The sequence below is a fragment of the Nelumbo nucifera genome, chromosome 5 (assembly GCF_055504915.1).
Source record: "Nelumbo nucifera cultivar China Antique chromosome 5, China Antique-T2T, whole genome shotgun sequence".
Classification (NCBI taxonomy): Eukaryota; Viridiplantae; Streptophyta; class Magnoliopsida; order Proteales; family Nelumbonaceae; genus Nelumbo; species Nelumbo nucifera.
The window spans coordinates 19,971,101-19,994,920 of record NC_142653.1 but is presented as its reverse complement, the minus strand read 5'-3'; the positions used below and the strand labels follow the sequence as shown (position 1 = coordinate 19,994,920).

Genomic DNA, 23,820 nt, shown 5'->3' with positions numbered 1-23,820 from the left:
ACAGTCCAAATCCACCACACCATTGGTCTTAAACAAAACTTCAGAAATCTTTTAGATCTAACCAAAACTTCAAAAATTTTGGGAACAATTTAGAAAAAGACAATTGCAATTTAGATACAATAGGTTGGGCTTTGGGGTTTTATGAGAGCCGGGCTCGAGACCCAATTACCTGCCCGATAGTTGAACCGAGCTCGGGCTCAAGCTTTATCAAATTCTGTTAATAACTAGTGAAAGCCCAGCTCAACCCATGAACAGATCTAGTGAAAAGCACTCTCTAAATCCATGATTTCAAAGACATATGCATCTATCAAAGAGGAGCTTCACGAGTTTTTTGGAATAAATTTTTTCATCTATTGTAATATCAAAGGGGATATAGAGGTCAGGGATAAAATTTAAAGGAGAAAGGATTAGGGGCAGACCAAGAAGTCTTTGGATTTAAGCCTCTCTCTTAGAATTCCCTAAGGCTTAAGCCCAATTTAATTTACCAGCAAATGAATCTTGGTTACAACTGAACAACCAAAGTAATAAAGTAATATATGCCTCAATAGTCAATAAATGAGGCAATAGAATTTGGTAGAAAACCATTTCAGACATAGGCAGATCTATGTATATGTCAATGTGGACAATTGTCCCCACTTAGATTTGAAATTTTTTTATATTAATGAAAATTAATTTTTTTTTTCACAATTGCACCTACTCAAATAAAATAGTAGGGTCATTTTTTTGTAATGAATAAGGGGCCAAATAGTGACAACTAAAATCTAAAACTGAAATAATGAAAGTAAAATGACTCTTATACCTTCATTCTTTTTAAATGACAACTTACAAGCATTATCTTTGAAGTTTGAAAACAGGGCCATTCAAACCATCTCTTTTTTGAAGTTTAGGGTTGAAGGCTTGGAATAGGTTGTTGGAGTGAGGAAATCAGGGAAATGAATTACATAGAGTCCTTCCCTTATACTTCTGTTTGCTCTAACATATTAACATTCCCAAGGCTGTGTTTGGTTGCAGTGCAAATTTGCATTAGTACAGATGCATGGGAGTGCAAATGTAAAAAATGTAATTTCTTGTTTAATTTTGTCTTACATTTTACTTTATTCTATTCCATATCTTAATTTACTTTATTTGTACTGCAATCAAATAAAGTAGGCTAAATTTTATAACAAAAATAGGTTAGAATTTACACTTAATTCATTTACATTGCCATGGTTTTGCATCAATACAAATTTATTGACATTACAACCAACCACAGCTTAAGGATGAAACACACTTGGGGATATCTCTCTTTTGGTGTGTGATGTAACCGTTTTTGATCATGTATCAATCTTTTGGCTAAGTACCTCGTCACCTCGTCTGCTCCCAAGTGGCCGATGAGTCAGAGGCTGAAGTAGAGCTCCCTAATGTAGCGCAACCCAGATGCTCCCTGCAGGGGATGATCTAGCTACCAGCGACGACGGAACTGAACCGGCTACTCCCGAGCTAAAGATGATCTGCTCATTTTTGTAGGCGGCGGGAGTTGGTTGATCTGCAAGAATTGAATCCAAGAGCCCGAGGGTGTATACTCGGTGAGGTCACTCCGATGGCTAAGTTAGCACTTAGTTGAGATGAGAATGACATTAGAGAATGAGAGAGCTAGAGAGCAAGGGTTACCACTTCATTTCTTCGCCATTTTTTGCCCTTGGGGGGTGAGGTCTTTATATACTGGAGTCCTCGTGGGTTTGGTGGAGCAGTTCCTGGATTCCCGTTGTGATGGGACCTGTTTCATGTTAGGTGGGCATAAAGCAACCAACCGGTAAGGTTGCCCATTTCCGCCTAAATCGGGGAGTGGGTGACAATCGTTACAAGTCACAATCCCGTAAAACGTGGGGTACGGTGGTGAGCTCCTCGGGGTTGTCACATGATGACAAGGTGCCTAGTGGCAAGCTGCCTGTGTAGTACCGAGTTGTCTAAGTTGCCAGGCTACATGATGGTGAGTTGCCTGTGGCGGGTTGCCTGTAAGTGTTGCATGGTGGCGAGCTGCTTGTAAGGTGCCAAGCTGCACGATGGTGAGTTGTCTGTGGTGAGCTTCCTGTAAGTGCCAGGCGTCATAATGTCATTGGAGGGCCAACTCCGCCCTCATCATTTGCCCCCCACTCCTGAGCTGAAAGTAACTCGGCGAAGGGAGTAGATTTCTCCTTTTGGCCCGTAATTCGACGAGCTCGTAAGTGCTGATTCAGTTTCTTAGGCTCTGGGAGTTGCATGGAAGCGAGCTGCCCGTAAGGTGTCGGGATCGACTTATAATCCACTCTCCTTGAACTTTGCCCATGCCGAAGAGGCGACTAGGTCTTTAAGCCGTATTGTAGCCCTTAGGCTTTGGGAGCGACTTGTAGTCCACTCCTGAACTTTGCCCAGGCCGAAGAGGTGACTGGATCTTGAGCAGTATTGTAGCCCTTAGGCTTTGGGAGCGACTCATAGTCCACTCATGAACTTTGCCCATGCCGAAGAGGCGACTAGGTTTTGAGCAGTATTGTAGCCCTTAGGCTTTGGGAGTGACTCATAGTCCACTCTTGAACTTTGCCCATGCCGAAGAGGCGACTGGGTCTTGTGTAATGCCGAGGTCTCTGCCTATGAGGTGTCGAGCTGCCCGTGAGGTGCTGAGCTGCCTGTGAGGAGGTCTCTGCCTGTGAGGTGTCGAGCTGCCCGTGAGGTGCCGAGTTGCCTATGAGGTGCTGGGATGGCTAGGTGCCGAGCTGCCTGTGAGGTGCTGGGCTAACCAGGTGCCGAGCTGCCTGTGAGGTGCCGGGCTAACTAGGTGCAGGGCTGCCTGTGAGGCGTTGGGCTGACCAGGTGCCGAGCTGGATTGATGAGCTTCGTTGCTCTTTAGAGACCTGCAAGGAACTAAATGTCAGAGGACCCGGGATGGTTAACCCGGTGAGGTCACTCTGATGGCTAAGTCAGTACTCTCATAGTAGACCGCGAGCTAAAAATCATAGTCTGAGAGCTAGAACTTGCTTACTTTCTTTTGGGGTTAGTGCCTTTATACATGCATTGTTTGGCGTAGGCTTCATGCACCATCTGCAAGGTTGCCTAAGTGGTTCGAGATTCCTGGAGGTAATTGCCATGCACGTTGGATATGCATGCCGAATTCGTCGGCGAGAACGTCTTGCAAGTCGCTTGGTCGGCGCATGTGCCAGGTCGCCAGGTCGCACCTGTGCCATGCTGCCAGGTCGCGCCTGGGCCAGGCCGCCAGGTCACGCCAGGGCCAGGCTGTCGGGTGGGCGCCTTAGAGCTATGACTGCGCTGCATCAGCCTCGTGACGCCGGTCACCCACTCCTACAAGAAGCTAGCAGGAACTCAACCTTTGGGGGCAGTACCACTAACTTTAGGTCGCCAGCTCGCACGGGAGCCTTGGAAGGCTCGACCAGCAAGGGCACCCATGTAGTTTGTTGGCCGCCAACTCCCGCGGAAGCCACGAATAGCTCGTCTTTGTAGAGGGGACCTCACGAAAAGGACTGGTGTTGTTTTATTTGAATTGAAAGTAAAGTTGGTAGAACTTCTTAGTCTATTAGCTCCCTACACTGACTTTGAGTTCATAAAAAAAAAGGAAACTATAAAGCGAGAGCTTCAATTTCTAAAAAGTGAGGGCTTAGTTTTCTGGGAGAAGAGGACTTAGCTTTTTGTAGGATGAGAACTTAGCTATTTGTAGCGTGTTCCCACAGATGGCGCCAATTGATGTAACCGCTTTTTGTCATGTATCAATCTTTTGGCTAAGTACCTCGTCACCTCGTCTGCTCCCAAGTGGCCGATGACTCAGAGGCTGAAGTAGAGCTCCCTAGTGTAGCGCAACCCAAGTGCTCCCTACAGGGGATGATCTGGCTACCAGCGACGACGGGAACTGAACCGACTACTCCCGAGCTGAAGATGATCTGCTCATCTTTGTAGGCGGCGGGAGCTGGTTGATCTACAAGAAATGAATCAGAGAGCCCGGGGGTGTATACCCGGTGAGGTCACTCCGATGGATAAGTTAGCACTTAGTAGTGTGATGAGAATGATATTAGAGAATGAGAGAGCTAGAGAGCAGGGATTACCACCCCATTTTTTCGCCTATTTTTGCCCTTGGGGGGTGAGGTCTTTATATACTGGAGTCCTCGTGGATTTGGTGGAGTAGTTCCTGGATTCCCGCTGTGATGGGACCTGCTTTCGTGTTAGGTGGGCATAAAGCCACCAACCGGTAAAGTTGCTCATTTCCGCCTAAATCGGGGAGTGGGTGAGCTAATACAACCGTTACAAGTCACAATCCCGAAAAATGCAGGGTACGGTGGTGAGCTCCTCGGGGTTGTCACATGATGGTGAGCTGCCTGTGCAATGCCGAGTTGTCTAAGTTGCCAGGCTACATGATGGTGAGATACCTGTGGCGGGTTGCCTGTAAGTGTTGCATGGTGGTGAGCTGCTTGTAAGGTGCCAAGCTGCACGATGGTGAACTGTCTGTGGCGAGCTGCCTGTAAGTGTCAGGCTGTCTGTAAGTGCCAGGTGTCATAATGTCATTGGAGGGCCAAATCTGCCCTCATCAGTGTGTTACAATTTACCATCTCTATTTTTCTAATGTTTTTAGACCCTATATGCTTGAGAACATCTCGGAGAAAAGACAACATCATTTATAAAATGTATGTATTTTTCTTAGAATGTTTAGAGTCGAAATATTTTTAATATTCTCTCAGTTTTTTATTTTAATTGATGTTTGTCGTCATTGCTGATTTCTCAAAAATTCAAAAATTGCTTCCACGTCAAAGCCAACGTTTTCAGGAATCAGTGATGAATATGCTGTTTGGTAGGGCAATTCCAGCAAATTTTCAGAAATTACTAAATAATCAATTCTTAAAATCGGGCCTGGATGAAGAATCACCATTTTCATTGGTTCCCTAATTTCCAGCAGATTCCAATTTTCATAGATAACATGGCATCAAATGTCTACAATGAAGACGGTGATCCAGTGAAAGAAATTACTTTTGAGAATCACTGCCAAACAAATTCATTGCCAATTTCTCAAAAATCAATTTACCTGATAGGAATGGTTTCCAATGTCTCAGAAATGAGACTTACATGATAGGAATGGTAACAAACAGCAAAAATTGTTGATTTTTAAAATATCACCAATTTCAAAAATCAACAATTTATGAGAAATGAACAAGGAGGAATTTCTTGCCAATCTTGACCAAAGCACGAGCCACCGATTGCTTTCACAGCTAACTCGAGAAACCGAGATAGCTGTGAAAGTGAATGAATGAAGGAGAAGCTTCCTGCAACCAACATAACGGGATTTACAAATTTATACTACTTTAAAAAGTATGAATAATCATAAAAATATTTCTGGAATTTTCTAAGGGCAAAACTTATCCTTTTATATTTAAATTTATTGATAAAAAATAAGGGCAAATAGAACAGTTGGTTATTGATATTAAATAAGTTGAAAAGATGTATTTTTAAGATTTTCAATTCATTCAATTCTCTCTCATTAAATGTAACATTTAAGTTATTAATTTGCATTCACTTTCATCGAATCATATATTTAAGGGGTTTTTGTTTTTTTTTTCATCATTAAATTCTATAATTAAATCCATAATAATAAATTAATAATTTTAATAACATAAAAACTTATACTTTTAATATCTACCAAGAAAAAAATAGTGTTTTCATCTAGGTGTAGTGGTAAGAAATTAAACCATTTGGGTCAAATGTGTCAATCCATATTGTCACAATTAAATAATAAAATTTGACATATTAAACAATAATAAGTATAATTAACAATGTTTTAAAAACTAGCTCAGAGGTCGACCTGCTTTTGCCTTTGGGTCACAAGTCATCGGTTCGACTATCAAGGTTAAACGAGTCAAACCGCTCTCCATCAACAATGTGTGTGTGTATAAATGTACATATTTTATCAATAAATAGTATAATTAGTGGAGGGGCCCTGCTTCGCAGGGGATAGAATGGAATTCTCGACCTGTCGACCCATTGACCCGGTCTTTGGCAAAAAATCGTTGAATGGGTCAATGACCCATTGACTTAAGCAATCGAATATTGACCCGTTGACCTGTTCAATGGTTTTTGGCTGGTTTTTATTTTTTTAATTGGCCATCTAGGCAACCGATTCCATTTTATCCTAATCTCGGTCCCTAGCCAAAAATCGTTGAATCGGTCAATGATCCATTGACCCGAGCGGTTGAACTATTGACCCGTTCAATGGTTTTTGGTCATTTTTTATTTTTTAATTTTTATTATCAGAACGACCCATCCGTTCGAACTGAACAATTGAACCGTTGACCCAAAAACCGATGGTCAGAATGGTTCCGTTTTTAGGTCGTATAAGTCACAAGATCGAATGGCATAACATGTATGGTAATGCTTAATGGACCTCACACACTCAATTTTTTGCATGTAATTTTTGTTATCAGAATGGGTTGTCCGTTTTTTTTTTATTTTTTTAATTAGAAATTGTCCAAGCAACCAGTTCCGTTTTACCCCAATCCCGATCCCTGGCCAAAAACCATTGAATTGGTTAACGATCCATTGACTTGAGTGGTTGAATCGTCAACCCATTGACCCATTCAATTATTTTTGGCTGTTTATTTTATTTTTAAATTTTTGTTATCAGAACGGGTCATCCGTTCGAATGGAACGGTAGCATTATTAGGTCACTTAGGCCCAACAAAAATCAAGCAAGTAGGAAAGTGTTTTACAAGAGATTCCTGCAATCAGAATCCGAAAACAAAATCATCATGGCTGATCCTTGATTGATGATGAAATTATCCTTCAACGTGGCTTGGTTTCTCTGGATGAACCAAAGAGAGAGGAATGACTCCGAATCTCTTGCCCACGCCTACCCACAGTACATTACCTCCCGTGAATTTTGAACATCTCTCCCTATATAATACTATGTAGCGGATGAAATGTTCTCCATATATGGCTGTGATTAATGTGATTAGAATTCTCGTGGTCTGGAGAGCCGAACTCGAGAGGAATTGAGATTTGCTCCTCACAAAAAGCACTTGACATCAACCTCACAACATTGTTCCACCATGTATTAACAACATCTCCGAAATATTCCCGATATGTGGTTGAAGCGCATTGTGAGGTTGGTGTGAGGAGTGATCTATGTAGGAGCATGTCTAGACTCAAGAGAGAGGTGCCAGCTAGACCTGTTCATGGGTCGGGTAGCCCGATGGCCCAACTCATCCCGGCCCGCACCCCAGTCGGGCCTAACACAGTAAGCCTGACTGTGTTACGGGTTGGGCTCGAGATTTGTCAAAAAGCCCGACCCAGCCCAACTCAGCATTATATATTTTATAAAATACATAATATGTATTTTATATATTATATAAAATATATAAATAATATAATATTTATTGAAATATATATATTTATAATTTAATATATACATTTTTTTATTTTTTTCTTTATAATTTCTCTTTCACTCTCTCTCTATTCAGCCACTTCAGCAGTAGTAATAACATGGGATAAATTTCGGGCTCAGGCTCGGGTCTTAGAAAAATCTATTAATACAGAGTGAAAGCCCGGCCCAAGCCCAAGCTGACCCGGCCCATGAACAGGTGTAGTGCCAGCCGGGGTACGTTGTCTTTTAATAAGTAGTGGGTTTTTCCTATTGGCATGCAACATTTGAGGTGACCATTCATTAATTATAATAAAGAATTAAAGAAGTTGGACCAACTTTGTATCCGGGGATTATTAATTTCTCCAACGTTGGACCTACGATTGTATAACAACCACAAGATACCGAACCACGAGGAAACGATGGGAGAGGACAGAGAATGGAGCGTGGCAACGCCATGGCCATTGCAGGTTTATTTTGTGGAGAAATACGGATTTGCTTAATGCAGATTTGTTGTGTATGCTGCGGACTTATAAACTTTCAAAAGGATCATAACCCATATTCTATGCATTAATCCTCGCCTGTGAATTGGTATCAATTTCAAACTGAAATCTACCTCAATAATATTTTGAGTTTACAAATTTTGACTTTAGGTTGATTGGTCATTCTCCCATTTAATTTGGGGTGTATAATTACTAATTTAGCCCATTTTATGATAATGTGACATTCCTAAAAATGTTTTCAATAGCATAGGTTAGGCTGTTGGCCCTCGAGTCGTCCACAGAACTTCTCCAAAACGTGCCAAGCTGTTGAATCCAAACAGCCAAACTAAGAATCAATCGATGAGAGAAAGATTTTAATTCCAACCTAATTATGTCCCATTCATTTGGATGTGAATCCTCCCTCGTCCATGGGGGATGGGGTTGGGGCCCAATGGACCATGGCATCCGGCCGCCTGCCCAAAGAGAGAGAATAAGGATCACAAAATTCGTATAAGATATTTATATGCCCACTACTTGCTTTGGAAATGGAAGACATTATTTATTTATGAAACAACAGCAGTGGAGTGAAAGCCGGATGGAGAGTACATTTGAATGATGCAAGTTTATATGATATATATATATATGGATGTTTTCTGTTAATCGTATATATATATATATATATATATATATACATCATAAATCATATCAGCAGTTTGGGAATTAATGGATGTCTTCCGTTCTTAGTTACGAGACACTGGGGTAAACAAAACAAAGTATTAGATGACAAAATTTTCACACATGGATTATTGCGTTGAATAATGGGCATAAGACGGCAGCCCATGCATGCATCATGAAGTATATGACGTATATTGATGTCCGTCCGTCGCTCCATCCACCGTGTTGATGGGGTCCATCGGGATAAATAGATATCATCAAGTTTCAAGTCGTGTCATTACAACTACAACGACATAACATGTATATCATTATCATCTTCAATCCTTTCTGCGTGAAACCGACCAAATGGAAATGGTTAGAGTAGATGATAAGCTTTCAGATACTTAATTCACCCCGCATATGGCTAGTTGTTGGGTTTGTAATTCTGTCTGACTACACGGAAATTCAAATCCTAATGCAATCTGATATTTCACATGTGGCATTGAGATAGAATGCAGATTTATTCTATATATCCAACATAATCATATTATTTAATTGAACATGATTTTTAATAGGATCCAATGGGGTTAAATTTACCTGATTACCCTATGTAAGTTCAAGTGTCCAAATCAGAGATAATGAGATGAATATTGAATGGGGGCATCGGAATATCGGATCATGTTGATATAGTACAAAAAACTATATCAACATATCAAACAAATGAAATGTATTTATTTGTTAGGCAAGCAAACATAAGGTGGTATAGTACAAAAAACTTTTTGACGCGCATGCCTCCTCCTCTTACCGTTACTAGTTGGGCCCCCAACGTGGAGTGTGGTTGGAGGGCCTCTTACTTTTTTACCCCGGCCCACCAACCTTATATCAGTCCACAGGATAAAAGATTTCTTGCATCTGTTGGGATGGGTGGGGAACATACGTCGTATCTAATTCTACAATTTTTGTTCAAAAATCAATGAACGATTCACTCTCCTCATCCTTTGTTTTCAAGCAACTGTTTGTAGACAGATACACCTTTGGAGAAATTAAAACTGACCGCTAAATCAAAAATCAGATGACGTGAGCGCTTCAATTAAAAAAACAGAGAAAAAAAATTATTTAAATTTGGACGTGGAAAGCCTCGTTTCGTTAAACAGCGGTGGAATTCTCTTGTTCTTGGAGAACTTAAAAGGAGAAGGAATTCGGAATTCCTAGTATTTGAGATTTTGAGTGAGAAGAATCCAGATGGTTTTCTGTAACACGATGAGTTGATATTTTGATGCTAATGCCATCATATGTCTAACTGGTAGGCTTCACGTGGAAGACACAAATCCCACGGTAATAGATTTTTTTTTTGGTAGAAACGGAATTCAAATCAGCCCCCACAAGATTGCCCCCCACAGCACTGTAATGAAAACATCTCCAAATGATAATATCAGAAATGGCAATATCATCGTCGAGAGATGTTTTCAATACACCACGGAGATATGCTCTGAGACGTTGTGGGGGGCTGATTTGATCTTATAGAAACAACGCTATATGATAAAGAGGAAAATTATCTAACACCTCTCTTAGAATTTTTCTTTTTCTCCTGATTTCTATACTTCGAGATAATCCCTTAAAAGAAGGTTTCCTTCTTTTTCTTGTTGATGTTTTAATCATTTTATGGCGAAATACCACGGAAGTAACATATCCCACGTAGAGATGGCAACGGGGTGGGGCGAGCACGGGGAGCCGCTCTCCATCCCCATCTCTACGGAAATTCTTATCCCCATCTTGTAAGTCGTATTAGATTATTCATAGGCCGGGCCCGACTTTCACCTACTATGAATGTGACATATTTAGGCCCGAGCCTGAGCCCAAAGCCGGAAACACTTGGAGTGAATGGGGAGAAAAAGAGTAACCTGATGGTGTTCTCTATTGCCACCAGATGAATCCGCTTCGCCAATTGTCGGTCGCCGCTGTTGAGCATGGAGTCATCAGCTCGCCGCCTCTGGTCATGTATATTAGTAAGGTATTCAGGTTCAGACTTGTTGGAGAATGGGAGATGGGGTGCTGCCTTGTCAGAGAGATGAATTTGCCACTTTACTTTGCTCGTCACCGCTCAGTCGCTCAACCCTTTGCCAGTCGCTGGTCATCGCTCAGTCACTCAACTCTTCGCCAAGCATTGGTCGCCGCTCAGTGCTCAGTCACTCTTTCTAATCGAATGAAACAGGTTAGGGGGAGAGCATCAAGTGAAAATTAGGGATATAGAATAGAAAATAAAAAATATTATTATATTTTTAATATATATATATATATAAACCCGTCTGAGGCCGAGCTGTTGGGCTACCCGGCCCATGAATAAGCCTAAGTTATACCATCCCGTTCCCATTAATAGTTGCTGAATAACTTTCAATTATAATAAATAGATTAAGATTTTAAATATTTAGTTAAATAACTAAATATTTTAAATAACAAAATATTTAACATAACTAGATTTTGAATAATTTAAATAACAAAATTATGTATTAATAGTACTATAATTTTATGGATTATTAAATTCAAAGAGTAATTAATATTTTAAAATTTAAATAATGATATTATTTCAATAAATAAATAATATTGTAAATAACTAATTTCATTTATACCAATTAATAATTCTACAAAGTAGCTTCCAAAAAATAATTGTTTATTAATAATAATTTTAAAAACTTAATCATTATTTATTATATATTTATCTATACTAAAATTAATATTTTTTTGTATTTTAGTAATTATTTATTGTTTTTTGTGATAATTATATTTTCAATAATTATGTATAAATCTATTTTTGTTTTGTTATTTAATAGAAAATTTTAAATAATTATTGGAGTTTAAACTACTGTTATTTAGCTTTTTAAATTTAATTCATTGTGTATTTTCGCTATAAATTTTTAATAATTATTAGAGATTAAACTATTGTTCATGAGTTGGTTCAGCTCAATTGTAGGTTGTTTGGCCAACCAAATCAACTTGGTTAAATTGGGGGGTTTGTCACTCAGGTTATATCGGTTTGGGTCAATTTTTAGTTTGGTCGCTCGGTTCAAAAGATTTAAACTTAAAAAATTAAATTTAAAAATTAAGTTTAAATTTAAAAAAATTACAATGGCATTATTAAAAAATAGATTTAAAAATTAAACTTACAATATAAACTACTTTAGCCTAAGAAATATTGGAATTTTCCCACTTTCCTGTATTAAAAAATATATTTCAAATATAAAATATTAATATATATGTATGATTGGGCCATTCGATTTTAAACAGTTTACAAATGGCTAAACCAAAACTCATTTAACCTAGTCAGGTTAGGAAATTGTTGAACCAAAGCCGATTGGAAAACTAGAAATCGGGTTGGTTAGCTTCATTCGTTTTATTCGGAATGGCAACGGGGCGGGCCGGAGACGAGGAGCCTCTCCCCCATCCCCACTAACGGGGACAAAGTTAACCCCATCCCCATCTCTACGGGGATCCACACTCCCCGTGATTCTTTATAATGTCAACCATCATATTTTTGTTTTTTAAATTTAAAAAATAAAAATAAAATAATTAAAATTTACGATCCTATTAGAAAATATTCAAACATATTTTTAAAATATTAATGTATAGGCGTATATGTACATATATAAATATATAAAAGTATGCGTATATATACATATATATTAGCAGGGATCCCATGGGGTGGGGACCGGAGCCCACATCTCTCCCCATACCTATTTCCAACTAAACCCAGTTTCGTTGTTATATCAATTCGATTGGAAACGAACCGGGTTTTATTTAGTATCATTGTTAAATATTAATTATTGCTTTGTAATTAATAATTACTCATTAATTATTTATTGACTATTAATACTGTTTTGTAAATAATAATTAGTGATTATTACTTATTATTAATTAATTAATTGATCAATTTTTATGTTTAATTTTTAATTAATATTAAATATTAGTAAATAATAATTAATTACTGATTATTAATTATAAAAATAATAAATCGATTTGGTTATTGTATATTAATTAATAAGTAATATTTACTGATTAATTAATCACTAATTATACTTAATCAAATCATATTTTGTATTAATTTAGCATTTACTAAATTAATTACTGATTAATAAATACTGTTAATAAGTCCAGTATTGACTAAATTATTATTAATTTACTGAATTTAATATTAAACTTCCAAAAAATACTCTAGTATATACTGATTATTAATTAATTATATAATAATGAATATAGATTTAGTAATTTCATTTACTAAATTATAATATTTAATGTTTAGTATTAATCTACCAGAAATACTTTAGTATTTACTGATTATTAATTAATTAATTAACGATTAATATTAATTTATTATTTACTAAATTAATTACTGATTAATAAATACTGTTCACAAATCCGGTATTGACTAAATTAGTATTATTTTAGTAAATTAAAATTTATTAATTAATAAATACTAATTAATTAATTATTGATTATTAATGAGATAATAATTAATATTCATTATTTTTTAATTCATATCGTTGGTTATCAATAAATAATTAATTACTTTTAATAATTACCAGTAATATTGTTCAAATTATTGTTATTTATTTTTTCTATTTTAATATAAATTAGTATTAATTTAGTAATTACTATATTAATTATGATTAATGAATACTGTTAATAGTTAAATGGAGATTATTACTTATCAAATCATTAATTATTTAATATTTAATATAAATTTACCAGAAATACTTTAGTATAATTCATTATAGTTAGCGATTATTACTGATTGTAATTATTAAATTTTTGTTTATTAAAACCACTGACATAATTTTTCAGATAAAATAATAGAACTGTTCAAAAATAACCACTAAATTGCAGAATTTACGATAAATTTCCATAATTTAACAATAACCTATCATATAATGAGTATAACTAAATATGGTTATGAAATAAAATAGTAAAATTATAAAAAACGTGGATTATTCATTAGTTAATAATTAGTAATTAATTTATTAAATTATCATATTTAATATTTAATATTAATTTACCAGATATACTTTAGTATAATTTATTATAATTACTGATTGTAATTAGTAAGTTATTGTTAAATAACCATTAATTACCATAATTTATCATATAAAAAATATAAACATTTAAATATATTTACCAAAATATATAAACTGTTAATAATTAAATACTTAATAAATATTAACAAAAATAATGTTTGAGTTTTACTAAAATTATGATAAATTTGTGGAAAATGTCCAAAAATATAAAAAATGTTGATTATAAAATAAAATAGTAAAGTTAAACATAGTAGAGTCTAATTAAATTATAATGTTTATTAATTAAAATTTCCACTAAGAAACTAATACTAAAAGTTAACTTGCTTCTTGATAAAATTAATAAATATGAGTAAAAATGATAAAATAATATTGGTTAGTAATTTTTTATTTTTAATATTTATTAAACATAATAGGGTCAATGCAAGCCCAACCCTAATTTTCAAACATCGAGCTTAGGCTTGGCCCAACCCAGGGTTGAGCTTGAGTGTACCAACACAGGCCTAATTTGAGCCAAGGTTCAAAAAATCGTTACATATCGGGCCCTTCCTGATCCCCTACGGTGGTTGTATTGGGTCAGGGCTTGGTTTAGAGGGTAACTGGGACTTAAATTGGCTCCTCTTAACAAAAATTAAAAAAATAAGTAGAAGTTAAAAAAAAAAAGGTCGATACTGGCTGATATGCCAAACTTTGAACCTTTGAGCTTAACCCAACATCATGAGTTGGGCCTAATAAGCTTTGTAGCCCAATTTTTTGGATAGAACAAATTGATAACATATAGATATGTCTATCATAAAATGTTGGGCAGCTCAAATTGGGTTGGGTCAGGTCTGACCACCCAAGACTTCAATTCATGCCCAACCTAAGTTTAGGTTAGGCCTAAGTTTTTCAACCCAAGACCAACTTGAAGATTTAAAACTTAAACCCAACCTGTAAGAAAGCTTTGATTGAGCAGAAAAGGGGTCAGATTGGATTCTTCCAAGTTGCACCCCTATCTCCTTTTGTTTTAAATTCTTTTGACAAAGCCAATGCATGGGTCCATGCTGCATACGAAATGAAACAATCCGCTGTGTATAGAGTCCAAAAATGGCACTATCAAATGCACCAATGTGGCAAAAAATGGATGGTCCTTTGCATTGTTGTCTAATTAAAAACTTTGGGAGAGCAGCCTCCTTGGTCGTTGTCGTAGAGAAACCGGCATCGCTGCTATGTGATAGACGTTGTTTGGGGGAGATGGGTTTTCCTTCAATTTCTATATTAATCAATCTATGGGATAGGTCTTTTCTAGGGATGCCAATTTTCCCCATCCCCGGCAAGATTAATAAGAATCCCCGATCAGAGTCGGGGTCGGGGATGGGGATTGAGGTCCCTGCCCTACCCCAACCCCGATTATGTATGTATGTATATATATATATATATATATATATATATATATATATATATATATATATATATATATATATATTAAATATATATATATATTAAATATATATATATTAAATATATATTATTATATTATTTATGTTATATATATATATATATATCAAAATATATTTAAAAGTTATTTATAATTTAAAATGTTTGTTTATTTTAAGTAAATTTATTTTTCAAATTAATACTGTTATATATAAAAAAATTCGGGGATTCGAGTCCCCGTGGGGAACCCATCCCCGTCGGGGATTGGGGATGGAGGACAAAATTTATCCTTGACGGGGATCAGGGACGGGGACGGAGGTTACTTTTATAATCGGGGTCGGGGACGAGGATTATGATCCCCGCCCCATTGCCATTCCTAGTCTTTTCGACGAAACCGACTTTTGCTAGTTTCTACCACTTCTTTTCAGCGTAATGCTAACACAAATTCAAAAGCCTTCTATATATTATCGTTGCCCACTTTGAATTAGATAAAGTGAGGTTACAATCAAGGATTAAGGTATCCATACGATACTCCCAATATGGGGCGTATCGTATCTGTATTCATGATTATGGATACAGGATATGTTACAATTGGATACGTATTTTACGAGTTGTGTGTATCGGTATGATATGCCTTTGTATTGGACCATATTGGTAGATACGTTTCGATACACACCGATGGAGGTGTATCTGTGTTTAGTTTGACAAAATTGTACATTGAGTACTTTTGGATTGTTTTTCATCATTAATATAAGTTAAAAAAATAGTATTATGAAAACTGAAATACATAATTTAAGATTTAATTTTTCCAAATAATTTAATAATAACTAAAAATTATAAAAATAATATTTTATTTTACACATAATTATATGTTAAAAATGAAAACATAGTTATTATTTAAAAAAAATAGAGTTAGTATATAAAAATACTAAACAAATAAAATTTTCCAACAAATTTAATGGAAAATAGAAAATTATAATTATAAAAACTGAAACGAATAATTTAAGATTTAATTTTCCCAAAAATTTTAATAAAAACTGAAAATTAAATATAATTTATTTTATCTACCTTAAATGATTTATTTGTTTTATTTTACAATTATGTGTAAAATAAAAACATTATATGTTAAAAATGAAAACATATTTATTATTTAAAAAAATAGTTGTTATTTAAATAAAATACTAAATTAAGAAATATTCCCAAAAATTAACAAAAATTGAAAATTATAATTATAAATTTGAAAGAGTGATCATTATTGTAGAATGTTTAAATGTTCTAGAGTCCCGGTATTGTTTATTGTAATATTTATCTTCATTTAACCTATTGAAGTATGCATTTTTCATGTGTTTATATCTTATTCATAGATGATTCATCTTTTGGTTTAGTATGATTAATGTATATATGCGATTTGTATGCATACCACTAGTGTATCCAAGTGTTTCTATATCCTTCGTTCATATTCATGTGTTTCCAAACCGTATCCATAACCGACTTAACCAATACGATACCCGATACCGATACTTTGATCATCGGTCACAATGTTGGAGCCCGAAAAAAAAATTCTTTGGTGACCAAGAAATGAGGGAGAATGGAGATTGGACATTAAGGTTGTGTTTGGTTTGAAGGAAAAAGTAGGGAAAGGAAGGAAGAAGTTGGATCCCTACTTTTCTCCAAATGTTTTTTTTTTCAAATTTAACCAAGCTGACTAAGCAAAGAACATAAAATTAGGCAACTCTTACTCAAGAGTCAAGATCCACTCCACTCCTTAAAACTTTGTCATGTGGCCAAAGTTTAGGGCCATGGATAAAACGAGTTCAGATCTGTGCCCCACAGTGTCCCACAGCACATCCCCACCGTGTATTGGGAACATCTCCCAATAATAATATCATAAATGTTGATGTCATTATCGGGAGATGTTCCTAATACACGGCGGAGATGTGTTGTGGAACATTGTGGGGTGTAGATATGAACTCAGATAAAACAATTAGTTGGAAATCATCTCTCTTATAATTGGGCTTGTCTTGTTGATTAATATTCTAAATCATCATCTACCTCAATATTTTTTATAACCAGATCTATATTTTTATATGTAAAACATTATAATTGTATAATATTTTATATTGAATAGCATATGGTATACATCTAAATTTTTTTTATATATTATATAATTTAGAATATTACATAAAATAAAATATATACATATATATATACACATATATATTTTATGTGTTAAACGCATATATTTAAATATATGCAAGTTGGGGCAGGCCTGAAGTATTAAGCCCAAGCCCCACCCTAAAATTTGCAGGCGAGCTTGTGCAGGTGGAACTGCTGGTTGAAATTTATGGGAGTTTCCAAGGTTTGAAGTATCAAAAATACAAAGAATTGAAAAGACAAATTCAAGAAAAATATCAGCATATGTTTTGGATATTATGGTAGAAAATCAAGATAAATAAATAAAAACCTAAATAAACTCCACAAAAGGGAAATTTCTTAAACTACCCTTATGGTTTAGCTAATTCACTAACTTTGTCCTTATTGTTTACATATTGTCTTAGAATACCCTTAATGTTTTCGACAATTGACTAGTTCTATCCTTATCATTAACGGCACTATTATGGTCTCAGCTGATTCATCGCCGGTGATTGTTTGATTGCTCACAAAAACAAGAACAGAAATTGGCAGATATAAGTTGTATCACCGTAGTGTCATAGACGGTGGCTGCCATCTCCAGCGTCTCACTCAAGTCTGTGCTTTCTCACTCTAGTGGGTTGCTGCAGTCTATCACGGGTTTGCTTCTCAACTCTCTTGATGCCTTTGTGGAGGTTAGGGGTGCTCATGGTTCGGTTAATCAAACTGTAGGCCATTATTTGTAATTGAATCGATTATTATCGATTTTTGGAAAACTGGTAACTGAAATCGAATCGAAACCAATCGGTTAATTGGTCGATTGGTTCGGTTAACTGTCAGTTCGATTCATCAATTTTTTAATTTTTACAATATATATTATAAATATATTTATAATAAAAATTATAAATATAAAATATTATATTTAAATAATAAATAATATATGATATATTATAAATATATATTTATATATAATATACATAAATATATATAAAATATATATATATATATACTGATTTTTCGATTCGGTTTCCGTCAGTTCGATATTTTGATTTTTTTTTTCTCACCCCTAATCGAGGCCAGTAACGCAAGCTGCAATGTCAGCCTTGCTCTCGACTCTATTCAGGCTTGTATTCAACTGATTGAACTCTGCTCTAGTGCCAATTTCCATCTATCTGGCAATAATTTCTACATGGCCTTGAAGTGCCTTGAAGCAATAGAGAGGGACTCTCGAGAGACAATTCCGTCCTTCACGCTTAGGAGAATGCTCCAGAAGCAAATCCCGAGGAGGATCAATAAAGAATTCAGTAATCGACTCGTCGAGATCCGAATTGTTAATCGGAATTTGGGGCACTTGGCGATAGGACAGGCATCGTCATTCGTCAGCTTGACAGAGAGAAGAGGGACTTAGGATCAAACAACGACAAGCCAAGGAGCAGACCAGGCTCAGTTTGAGGAACTGTATGCACTAGAAGAAGAAGATGAAAACGATGGTAAGGAGAACAATAATGGCGGAAGCGGTGTGTTAGGGTTTGACTTGACCCCGTTGTATAGGGCTTATCACATCCATCAAACCCTATGGTTGGAAGATCGGTTCAAGCAGTATTGTTTTGAGAACCGGAAGCTTCAGTTACGTCGGACTTTCAGCTGGTATCCTCAATGACGCCCTTTCTTGAATCTCATCAAACATTTTTTTGCTCAAATTGCTGGGTTCTTTATGGTAGAAGATCGGATATTGAGGAGAGGTGGTGGTGTGATTACGAAGCTTAAAGTCGAGAATTTATGGGTGACTGCTGTTAGTAAAATGTGTTCTATACTGGAGGATCAGTTCTCTGGGATGCAAACTGCCAATCATCTTTTGTTGATAAAGGATTATGTTAGTCTGCTTGGTGTAAACCTGCGTCGGTATGGGTACCCTATTGATTCTCTTCTCGATGTCCTGAGCAAGCACAGAGACAAGTACCATGACCTCTTGTTCTCTGATTGTAGGAAATTGATTGGAGATGTGCATCTTCCGATAAGTTTAAACAGATGCTGATGAAGGAGTATGAGTATTCGACGAGTGTACTATCATTTCAGATACAGACCTCTGATATAATCCCCACATACATTGGTCTCTTGTATATATGTTGAAGTGAAGACCAGCATTTTACTGTCAATCATTCCGACAACATTACAAGCAGGTCCTGTGTCACCTCGCACTCCACATTTCACCTTCAGATGTAAATTGATATTAGAACACTTCCTGCTAGTTTTAAAACCGAAATCCTTAAATAATTAAAGAACTTTACTGAAAATGCCTTCGATGCAGCAGATGAACTTCCATTGAAAATTTGATACTCCCAGTAAGTAATTAAAGATAAGCTTACTCAAAATGTCTTCAGCAGATGAACATACTGACAACGCCGCTTATGACATTGCGGCGTTACAACTTATACATGGCTATGATCATGATTCTCTTCCTCGTCAGTCACTGTAGTCTAATCTTCCCTGAACCTGGCTTTTCTTCTTTGTGATATCCAATCGCTTGAAGTTTGGAGGTTATTACATTAAGAAGGTCCCACCATCACTAACTCCACTCCGTCAAACACAACACCATCCAGGTCCCCCATTTGAGCCTCAAGCACAGTAGCGGTGCAGATCGAAGAGATGGGAGACGTGAATTCATCCGATGGAAAATGGAGATGGAGACGAGATGAAAAATGGAGACAGCGGCAAAAGTGGAGAAGGAAATGGAGTAGCAATCTGTTTCCTATTCTTGAAAACTTTCATTATTTAGGTTTTGTTTTAAAAATTTGAGGAATAATGGAGGGCAAATTCTATATTTTAATTTTTATATTAGCATTTAAAGACAATGTCAATTCTGTAGAGATACTCTAAGACAATATGTAAATAGTAAGGATAAAGAACTATAAAGATATTTTAACAAATTTGCCCAAAAAAAATATATCAATAAAATTTGAAACCCATTTAATAATAGGGAAATTGTGTAGAACTTACCATGAGTTTTCGGCATTTCTCTTAAACTTACCACAATTTTTCAAAACGTCTAAAACTCACCATGTCAGTAAGTTTTCATTTTCCAAAACTCACCTTCTGTTAGTGCATCATTAATGTTTCTTAACAGAGGTGTCCACAACAGCATAAATAACAATTTTTATGACCAAATCACCCTTGAATGGCGAGTTAGAAGAAAATGGTCTTTTTTATTTTTCAATTTTCTTTTCTTTTTTTACGTTTTAGTGTTTTTTATAATTTTTAATGTTTTTATAATTTCTGTTTTTTTTTTTACATTTTTCTATTTTTTTATACTTTTTCTATCTACAACCTATAAAATTTCCTGTATTTTTTGTTATTTATTTGCAATTTCTGTGTTTTTCTATAATTTGTGTTGTTTTTTCTACAATTTTTATTTAAAGATTTTGTTTTTCAATCTCTACAGTTTCTATAGTTTTAAAATATTTTTTTATTTTGTGTGCAGTTTCTAAAATTTTTTATAATTTTTGCAATTTCTGTGTTTTTATGTATTTTACATTTGAAAATATTATTTAAACTTTTCCTTTTTTTTCATATATAAATATTAAAATATATGTATATATTTTATATTTTTCTATGAAGGTTAAAATGGTAATATATTAACAGCCGTTAGTCTCTTTATTGTCAAGTTAGTGACATGGTGAGTTTTAAACATGTTGAAAAGTTGTAATGAGTTTAAGAGAAATGCTGAAAACTCATGATGAGTTTTTGATAATTTTTCTTAATAATAACAACCAAGAGGTGTAGAAAACATGGATGATTTTGTTTTTGAAAACAAAAGCAACTGCCACATCAACAAAAGCGAAACCAATCAAATTATTCGATATAATCTTTAAAAAGAGGATCACAATTACAGTCCAGTCGCCAACTAAGTAATGGCTCGATTGGCACGTAAATTGGGTAATCCCAGGCAGGTTGTGGTTTTGAGACCCGCTTTTGATTCTTATTACTTCTGAGAAAAAAGTTATTAATGTTGCTAGAAAAAAACTGTCCAGAGACCCATTCACTGAGAGCCCACGAGCAAGATATAATCACTACAGACTGTGTTGTGTACATGGGACCAAATGCATCATCTCCAAGTTAGGTTTTGCTACAAACAAATAAACTTCACTACTTTTGCTAAAAAAAAGTATGCGCAAGTAATCCGTTATTGCATAAATTCCCGATGCTGCTAGAAGGCTATCACTTCTAGCTTTTAGCTTTTTCTTTTCGGACTTTATGGGCTCTCATCCCCTTAACCCAACCCTTTGATCCTAGGTCTCTCCTACAATGAGACCCAGACCCTATCAATTTGACCCCATTAAAGGTGATATTCAAACATAAAATGCTTATATACAAAACTTATATTATACGTATTATTACAATTGGGTTAAATATTATACTTTTAATAGATATTGATGAGTTCAAATTTCGTAGGATTTATTTTTAATTCATTTTGTTCGTGATTTATAATTGTAATATCAGTCATTTTAACTTTAATTTCTTAGTTTGATCTTTTCTAGTTTATTTTATTAATGGTATTCAATATCCAATTATAATACACATTTGATTTGAATCCCGAACTTTAATGAATCTTTACCCCTTAAAGAAACACTTTTTGAAGGTCCATCGTAAATTCTAAGGCTTAAAATTTTGACACATGTTAGATCGTATCGACCAATACATTTCATATCGTGGGCTTCCCGACATGCCTTTATAGGGGGTGTTTCAGAGTTTAATCCAAATGGACTGTAAACTGACCCCTTTGATAAAACAATCTAAAACAAATGGATGCAAGCCTTGATACAGTCCGATATTTTAAACATTGGTAAGTTCGGTTCTATTACAAAATATGGGTGATGGGGAAAACTTTTGCTGCTCATCTTGAGCAGATATTCCTGTCCAGAGTGCACAGTATATTGCCACGTTGTATGACCGTGACCCTATCCCAGCGCCATTAAGTTACAATTTTTATTTTGCTTAAATTTTATTTTATTTTTTATTCCTGATTCTCCCCGGTCCTCACACATTATTCTCTCCCACTCTTCCTCTTCTTCTGTACATTCTGAAAGATTGATTCTGAGTTTTTCTTCTGACTTCATTGGTAATCACTTCCACATTCTATAACTTCATTTGGATGGGTCATTACAGGTGAGAAATGATTTATAACCAACTGGTTTAATTTTGTCTTGAGGCATTATTCTACTTTAGAAAATTCCAAAGGATAGTTGGGCAATTTTTTTAAACTACCCCTGAGGTTTAGAAAATTGATTAATTATATCCCTATTGTTTCAGTATTGTCTTAAAGTATTATTGTTGTTTCTGATAATTGATTAGCTCTACCCTTATTGTTATCATCCGTTAATATCCCATCAAATTCTGTACATATATGACACCATGTGACGTTTAATTTTTATAAAATCCAATTTTGCCCTTCATTAATTTTGTCAAAGATTTTCTCATAAACTTCTTTCGGAGGCTGGTACAGAAAAATACCAGTATTAACTTGTTTCATGGAAAAAGAGAATAAGTTGCAATCCAATTAAATCAATTAAAAACCAAAATAAAATTTTTCTTGACAAGTTCAAACTTGGGAGTCTTTCTCAATGGTTTTTGATTAAGATTGATCATTGCCAAAGCCGACACTACTTATGTTTCATGTCTGGGCATTGCTGTTTTATTCTTCGATACAGATATAATGTTGTGATACCCCCGGTGTAACATTGGTTCTTTTTCTCTCACTAGTACTTCGAACCTAACCTCACTATGCATGTTATTCTTATTACTTCTTACATTTTCAACTCTGCAACACTGGTTCTTTTTCTCTCATATACCCCCTTTGTTCGAACAAAATTCTGCATTCCAATCGCATAGGGAGATGACTAGAAGATGCACAGGCGCTCGGGTTTTTTTTCAAAAAACAGGGTTGGGACAGGGCCACGATTAATAGGTCAACAGGGCAATAGGCTGTGTACAATGGGCAGTAATTACTGCCCAAAGTGTGCAGCGAAAATTTTCCCAACCCCCAGGTGACAGATCGGATTTGCTACTCACAAAATGCACCTTACAGCACATCCTAGCGGTGCATTGAGAACATCTTCAACAATTGATATCATCATTCCGGGAAGAAGTTCCCAATGGACAGCTTGAGGCACACTGTGGAGTCTAGATTTCCTGCCCATAAGAACTCTGCCTATGTCATTCACATGAGAACATCTCATCTTCCTACACGGGGAAATGTTTTCAATACACGAGGGTAATATGTTTTGGGGAAACGTGAATAGAGTTCTTATGCGCAGAAGATCCAAAGTCCACTTAATGGGGAGCAAATCCGAATTTTCGGGGACGTGCCCTTGAACTTCAAAAGACGTTCCCTCCTATAGACTCCTACAGACGATAACACCACAACCCACATACTAGGCACCTTCTTTCAACCTCGAATTCACAGGAAGCGTGCACCTACGGGTGTAAAAAATGAATACGTCACCTTATGAAGTTAACAGGAGTTTAACAGAATTGCTCTGTTAAGGCTGGTCCAACCACTAAAAGACAAAAAAGTGAAAAACGACAATCTCCTCCATTCTTATTCCCCTCTCACCGTCTTTCAGCATCAAACCACATCAACCAAGTTGGGAGACCAATGATCGGTGACGGCCATAAAATCATCTTCTCTTCATGTCACAGATGGGATGGAAGT

At 35.5% G+C, this 23,820-nt stretch overlaps 1 pseudogene; it reads left to right on the top strand.

Moving 5' to 3' along the window:
• The first annotated feature begins 15,520 nt into the window (after window positions 1–15,520).
• Window positions 15,521–19,241, top strand: LOC104595932 (exocyst complex component SEC15B pseudogene; annotated as a pseudogene).
• Window positions 19,242–23,820: the final 4,579 nt, after the last annotated feature.